The 5,834-nt window shown below is 44.2% G+C and overlaps 1 non-coding gene across 1 annotated transcript; it reads right to left on the reverse strand.

Moving 5' to 3' along the window:
• Positions 1–4,919: 4,919 nt before the first annotated feature.
• On the reverse strand, positions 4,920–5,057 carry LOC114809837. The gene has a single exon (XR_003757611.1). It is a non-coding gene; the product is annotated as a small nucleolar RNA SNORA7 (small nucleolar RNA).
• Between the last annotated feature and the right edge of the window lie 777 nt (positions 5,058–5,834).

The following is a 5,834-nucleotide window of genomic DNA, read 5'->3' on the forward strand; positions in this document are numbered from 1 at the left end:
CTTGTTGTCGCAAAGTTTCGAGACCCACCATGTTGCAGTTTTCAGGACCTGTTTGTTCTTGTCTATCATCATTATTTAAAAGAAAAGAGAAAAGGACCTTGCTATTTGTTTTTACATCAGAATATGGATAACTTTAGCACAGTGACTCCTTTATCCACCTCCCCAGATGAATTGAAGAATCAGATGTTACATCTCGAGAGGTTTTCCCCAGAAAAGTATTTGAAGAATGCGGGAAGAAAATGTTTTGCCTGCTTCCCGTTTGTTGATTTGCCCCCAGCTAGCTGGCTTGGTAAGTTCCCCCATTCCCCTCCCCATGCACGGTGGGAGGTCGACTGTCAGAGTCCGGATACAGGTGGTGGCACTGAAGCAAACCATGAGAAGGGAGATGGCCTCAGCTTCCAGGGGAGGATGGGAGCTACACGTTGTGAGAAACACAGGGGCCAGCCCCAACCCTGCCGGCCTGGTGGAGAACTTGGATTTCCCGATATTATCTTGGAGGGTTTTTGATGGCCTCTTCTTCCCACCTGCTGGATCCTGAGATCCCTCCAAAACTTCTAAAGTTGAATGACTGCAGTGGACTTCAGTGAGAATACTTGAAATGTGGCCACAGGGGTGGAGGAAAAAGACAATTCCTTCCATGGTTGCAAGCGCATAGTTCTTTGACTTAGGGGCTGTGAAGACAGTCTCAATCACAATTTCAGCCTCTCGGGGATTTTGGGAGCTGCAGAGTAGTGGGGAAGGGCATAGAGGGAGTCCATATCTGAATTGTTTGCTCCTGAGAGCATATCTTTTCCGTAATGATGCTTGAAGACAGAAGTTGGTCTTCCTCAATTGACCAAGTCTCAGATGCGGAAGTATGTGACACATCCTTTGTTTAGGCGGGCATCCTAAGCAAACTGTGTTTTATAGGTATTTGAGGCCAAATCAAGGGCATAACAGTGGAGCGGACAAAATAAGTGAAAGGAGAGAAGTCTATTTCCACAGTTTTTCCCCAGCAACATGGCCTCAAGCATCTGGTTCAAATAATTTTATCCTTTCTACCTGCTTAGTGGTGGATGATGGGATATCCAAGGGTCACCCTCAAAAACCAGCTGCTACTAGGTGACTAGTGGACTAAACTTAGTTTTTCCAAAATGCCAGTTCTTGGTGGAAAAAATTCCTTGGAGAGATTATGAATGGATTCATTTTATTTTCTGTCTGAAACACTTCTAGAGTACTAACTTGGAACGTAAATATCTTTGCCATTCATTTCCTTGAGACCTGAACATGGGAAGATGTCAAGAGGAAAAATAAAGGTTGGGGCCGGGGGGCGGGGGGAGGGGAGAGAGAGCGAAAGAGAGGCTAGTATGAAAGCTTCTTTACCTTGTCTAGAGTTTTTGACCCTGCTCTGATCAAGTCCCAGGTGATCACATAATAAAAATAATTTAACTTTTCCTAAAACAAGAGCAATTGACATGTGGAAGTTTTAGAAAGGCAGTTCCCCAGTCATTGAGAACGAGTTAATTGATCAGCCTTGGCAGAATAAATGATCTTTCCCTCTCTCTCTCTCTCTCTCTCCCTCCCCCAGCCCTGCAAATCCCAAGTAGTTGAAATCAGAGAGCTGTTGCACACCTGCAAAATATTTCTCCAATGACTATGGTACCCCAACCTTGAGGTAAATGTAGAATCTGGTGTTTTCAGAGCTCTTCAAACTCTGTATTAAGTTGGCTCACATTAAGTAGAGATAAAATGACCTAGGGAAAAGGATGTGATCCTGATAGTTGCAGGATCTGGATTCAGGTCCCACATCTGCCACTGGCCTGCTGTGTGACCTTCGGCAAGTTAGTTTGGCCTCTCTGGGCCTCAGTATCTTCATCTGTGAAATTGGGGATGGTAATACCTGCCTCTTCCTTCCTCACAGACCTCTTATGAGAACAAACTGGTATAAATAATGTCCAAGTTCTGTGATAAAATGAATACCACTAGACAAAGCAACACAATATTATTCAGGTAGATTGAAGCTTGCCTTCTCTCTGACTCCCATTCCCCTTTCCTCCTTTCTCTCTTTCTCCCACCAGCTATTGACAGTAAGTATCTCTAGCCACGCTTCTTGAGCTAACAGGTGATTGTTCCACCAAAAACCTTTACCAAACTGTGTGATGGTGAGCTAACTAACCCTCAATAGTGCAGCTGAATTGAACTCCCTAGAATTAGCATCTCTAATTAAAATAAGTAGGTGTTTATCACCCAGATAGGCCACAGGGAAAAATTAAACAGAAAAAATACCTGTATCAGGATGGTGATTCCATTCCTATTTAATTATACCAAAAATCATTTTGAAAAGTTTTCCCACAAAATGAAAAGCCTTAAGCAACACTGTTAAGATATGACGTGAAGAGAATGTACCCGGAGAGACTAATCATTTTTTTAAGTAACAACTGGTTTCATGGACTGCATCATGCCAAACACTTAAAAACTCACTCTTGGTTCATTTTCATTCTGCCTTGAGGACATAAAGGATTTTTTGGTTGTTGTTTTTTTTTTTCCTAAATGACTTCCAGCCAGCTCTCTTATATCACATGAAGTTTCAGGAGGGAAAATAGATTTTAATCCCCAGGACAAGAACTAGGATGAAAGAGTTTGAATATGCTGAATAACTGAATGTAACCGTGTCAGGACATCATATACAGATGGCACCGATTGCATTATTTTTGTAAAATCTTGTTGGGCTGGGAGTGGGAAGTGGGAAGAGGGGTGTAGGAGCCCCCTGACACTGGTTGTGTTTCCATGCTGATTTTTGTTTTCCCTCAAGCAATCCACTAAGCGAGATCCTATTGATGCAGCCTTTCCTATTCTGGCATGGGCACAGCGGTTGATGCCTTTGTAGATAAGCCCGTACCGTGGAAATCACTTTTTAAAAAAGCCCAAGCTATGTCTGGGATATAGCAGGATAGATAGGCAGGCTGGAGAGGGAAGGATACTGTGTCCAGGTGTTTAGAAATTATTTCGACAGAGTTCAGATGAGCATATTCCTAGAAGCGTCATCAGTTACCACAGTCGGAGGGTGGTGGAGAGAAGGAATCCAAAATTAACAACTTAAACAACTTGCTAGTGTTGCTCTGCAACTTTCTCATTTCCCTGAACCTTGCTGTCCAGGAAATATGCAACCCAGAAGTCAAGAACAAAACCCAGGGGAAACAGAGTGGTAGGACTGAATTTCCCCTGTCCCTGGGCCCCCTCCCCAAGAGGAACAAGAGGACTCTGGTAACATTAAATACATAATAATATGTCAACAGCTGTTCGGCTTAGTTTGGGCAAAAAGCCAACACAATGACTTGCTGAGGTAGAGTAAAAGTCTCCTAAGGTTCCATGCATTATCCAAACTTTTATAATCTCAGATAGCTGTTCTGAACTTTTGCTCGATACCCAGTAAGGCACTGGAAACTGGTCGCTATTTGAAATAAAAAAGCCCAGCAGTGTGTCTCTCCCAAAGTGAATAATACCGCAGTTTGAAAACAATGAGATGAATGGGAGCAACTGCAAGACGGTGGGAGCACCCAGTCTTATTTTCAGCTGAATGAAAGGAGAAAGTCATATTTCAGTAGAGTTTACTTTGGAGAGGATTGGGTTGAGGAGATATGGCTGTTGGACGGGGGGTGTGGCACCTGAGGATACTCTCTGATTGGTCTTGAAGACCAGCTGATGACTGAGGTACTGGAATTTCCAAAACTCTGACCTAACCAGACAGTAAGCCCATTGTGGGTGGGGAATGTGTCCACTTATTGGTTTTGTCCTCTCTCCAGCACTTAATACAGTGCCCTTGCACACAGTAAGCGCTCAAAAACCACAATTTACTGACTGACCACCAATCTTAGCTTCTGGCCGGTGTCCAGAAGTCACCTGGAATTCTGTGAGGAGAGGGGATTTTTCTATTATGTTTCGGCAAAATGAAACTTCATGAGGGTGCAAGGGCTGACAAAAACTAGGAGAGGGGTATTTTATGAAGTATATAAATGGAGCAATTACCATTAACCTAATCATAAGACTATGATTAGAAGCAAGATGGCCTAATGGATACAGCAGGCACCGAGTGTCACAAGAACCTGAGTTCTAATTCTGGCTCTCCCACTTGTCTGCTGTGTGACTTGGAGAAAATCACTTTACTTCTCTGTGTCTCAGTTAACTCATCTGTAAAATGTGATTTAAGACTGTGAGCCTCATGTGGGACATAGACTGTGTCCAATCAGATTAGCTTCTATCTACCCCAAAACTTTGTAAAGTCCCTGGTATTTAAAAGTGCGTAATGAATACCGTGAAAAAACAAAGAAAAAAGAATATGAGTTCTAAGCATATCCTGTTGACCCACTGTGGGCTATGGTGTTTCTTTATGGGGCCTACAGACACATAACATTAATGACATTAATGTACCTTAATGTAGAACAAGACTCTTATTAGTGGTCTTTCACTGAGTATCACACCTACTAAGTGACTATCCTAGACCAAAACTTTGGGAACCCCCATATAATTTAAACCTACATTGCAACCACTGTCAATGCACTCAGGATTTTATCTCCAACAAGGGGAAGGGGTTGCCTGGAGGAAAGGTATGATGGGTGCTCAAGTGGACACTAGCCCCCATACTTAAAAGCCCCCACACTTAAGGCAGGGAGGAGAAAGCCAGGGGAGTCAATCACTCCACAGTGCCTTCCCTGAAGTCTCATCTTAGACTGTCGAGTCATCTCCAACTCACAGCGACGCCATGGACACAGCTCTTCCAGAATGCCCCATCTCCATCTGCAGTTGTTCTGGTAGTGTATCCATAGAGCTTTCTTGGTGAAAATACGAAAGTGGTTTACGACTGCCTTATTCCGCGTAGTAAACTTGAGTCTCTGCCCTCGATTCTCTCCCATGCCGCTGCTGCCCAGCACAGGTGAGGTTTGACTTGAAGCAGATTGCCTTTCACTCACTAGCCACTGGCCAAGCTAGGAATGGAATGGGTAGGCCTCTGCATGACTCTCCCTCCGGTAGCCCAGACTGGTAGAGGACTGGAAACTCTCCAGGTGTGATACTGAGAAGGGCCTGAAGTCTAAACCAAACCAATCAGAGAGAAGGATTGGAAAAGGAGAAAGGCAGAGTGGGAAAATTGTCTCTCTTGCCGAATTGTACTTTCCAAGTGCTTAGTACAGTGCCCGGCTGACAGTAAATGCTCAATAAATTAAATTGAATGAATGAATGAATGAATGAAGAACAGTGAGAAACTTAGCCATCTTGAGTCAACGGGAAACAAACTGGTGTTCTTGGGGGAGGAGGACACAGGACAGCTCATGCTGTGGCCCCTGGATGGACACAGGGCATGGAAGGGACCAAAGAGGATCCCTATAGGTTTGGAGTCCAGCAGCCTGTCCTCAAGGTAGGAAGAATGTGACCCCCAGGATGACTATAGAGAAGTTCAGAGGGTCATGGTAGTTCAGTAGATCAAGGGAAAAACATTTAACTTGGATTTGCTTTCGTTTTTTCCTTATTAAGAATATATTAAATATCGAGAGATCTCAGATCTTGGTGTCTGAGCGTGGCAGGGGCTGGGGGAGATGTTCTGGGAGACCTAAGAGACGTGACCTGGGGAGCCATGAGCAGGAGCACTTTCTTCATGGGTCTCCTGGTCGATAGTCCAGTCCTCAGTGACCATGGCATAATTTATAGAGCACGGCCCTGGGAGTCAGAAGGTCATGGGTTCTAACCCCGGCTCTGCCATTTGTCTGCTGTGTGACCTTGGGCAAGTCACTTCATTTCTCTGTGCCTCATTTCCTTCATCTTTAAACTGGGGATTGAGGCTTTAAGCCCCACATTAGACAGGT

The sequence above is a fragment of the Ornithorhynchus anatinus genome, chromosome 2 (genome assembly GCF_004115215.2).
Source record: "Ornithorhynchus anatinus isolate Pmale09 chromosome 2, mOrnAna1.pri.v4, whole genome shotgun sequence".
NCBI lineage: Eukaryota > Metazoa > Chordata > Mammalia > Monotremata > Ornithorhynchidae > Ornithorhynchus > Ornithorhynchus anatinus.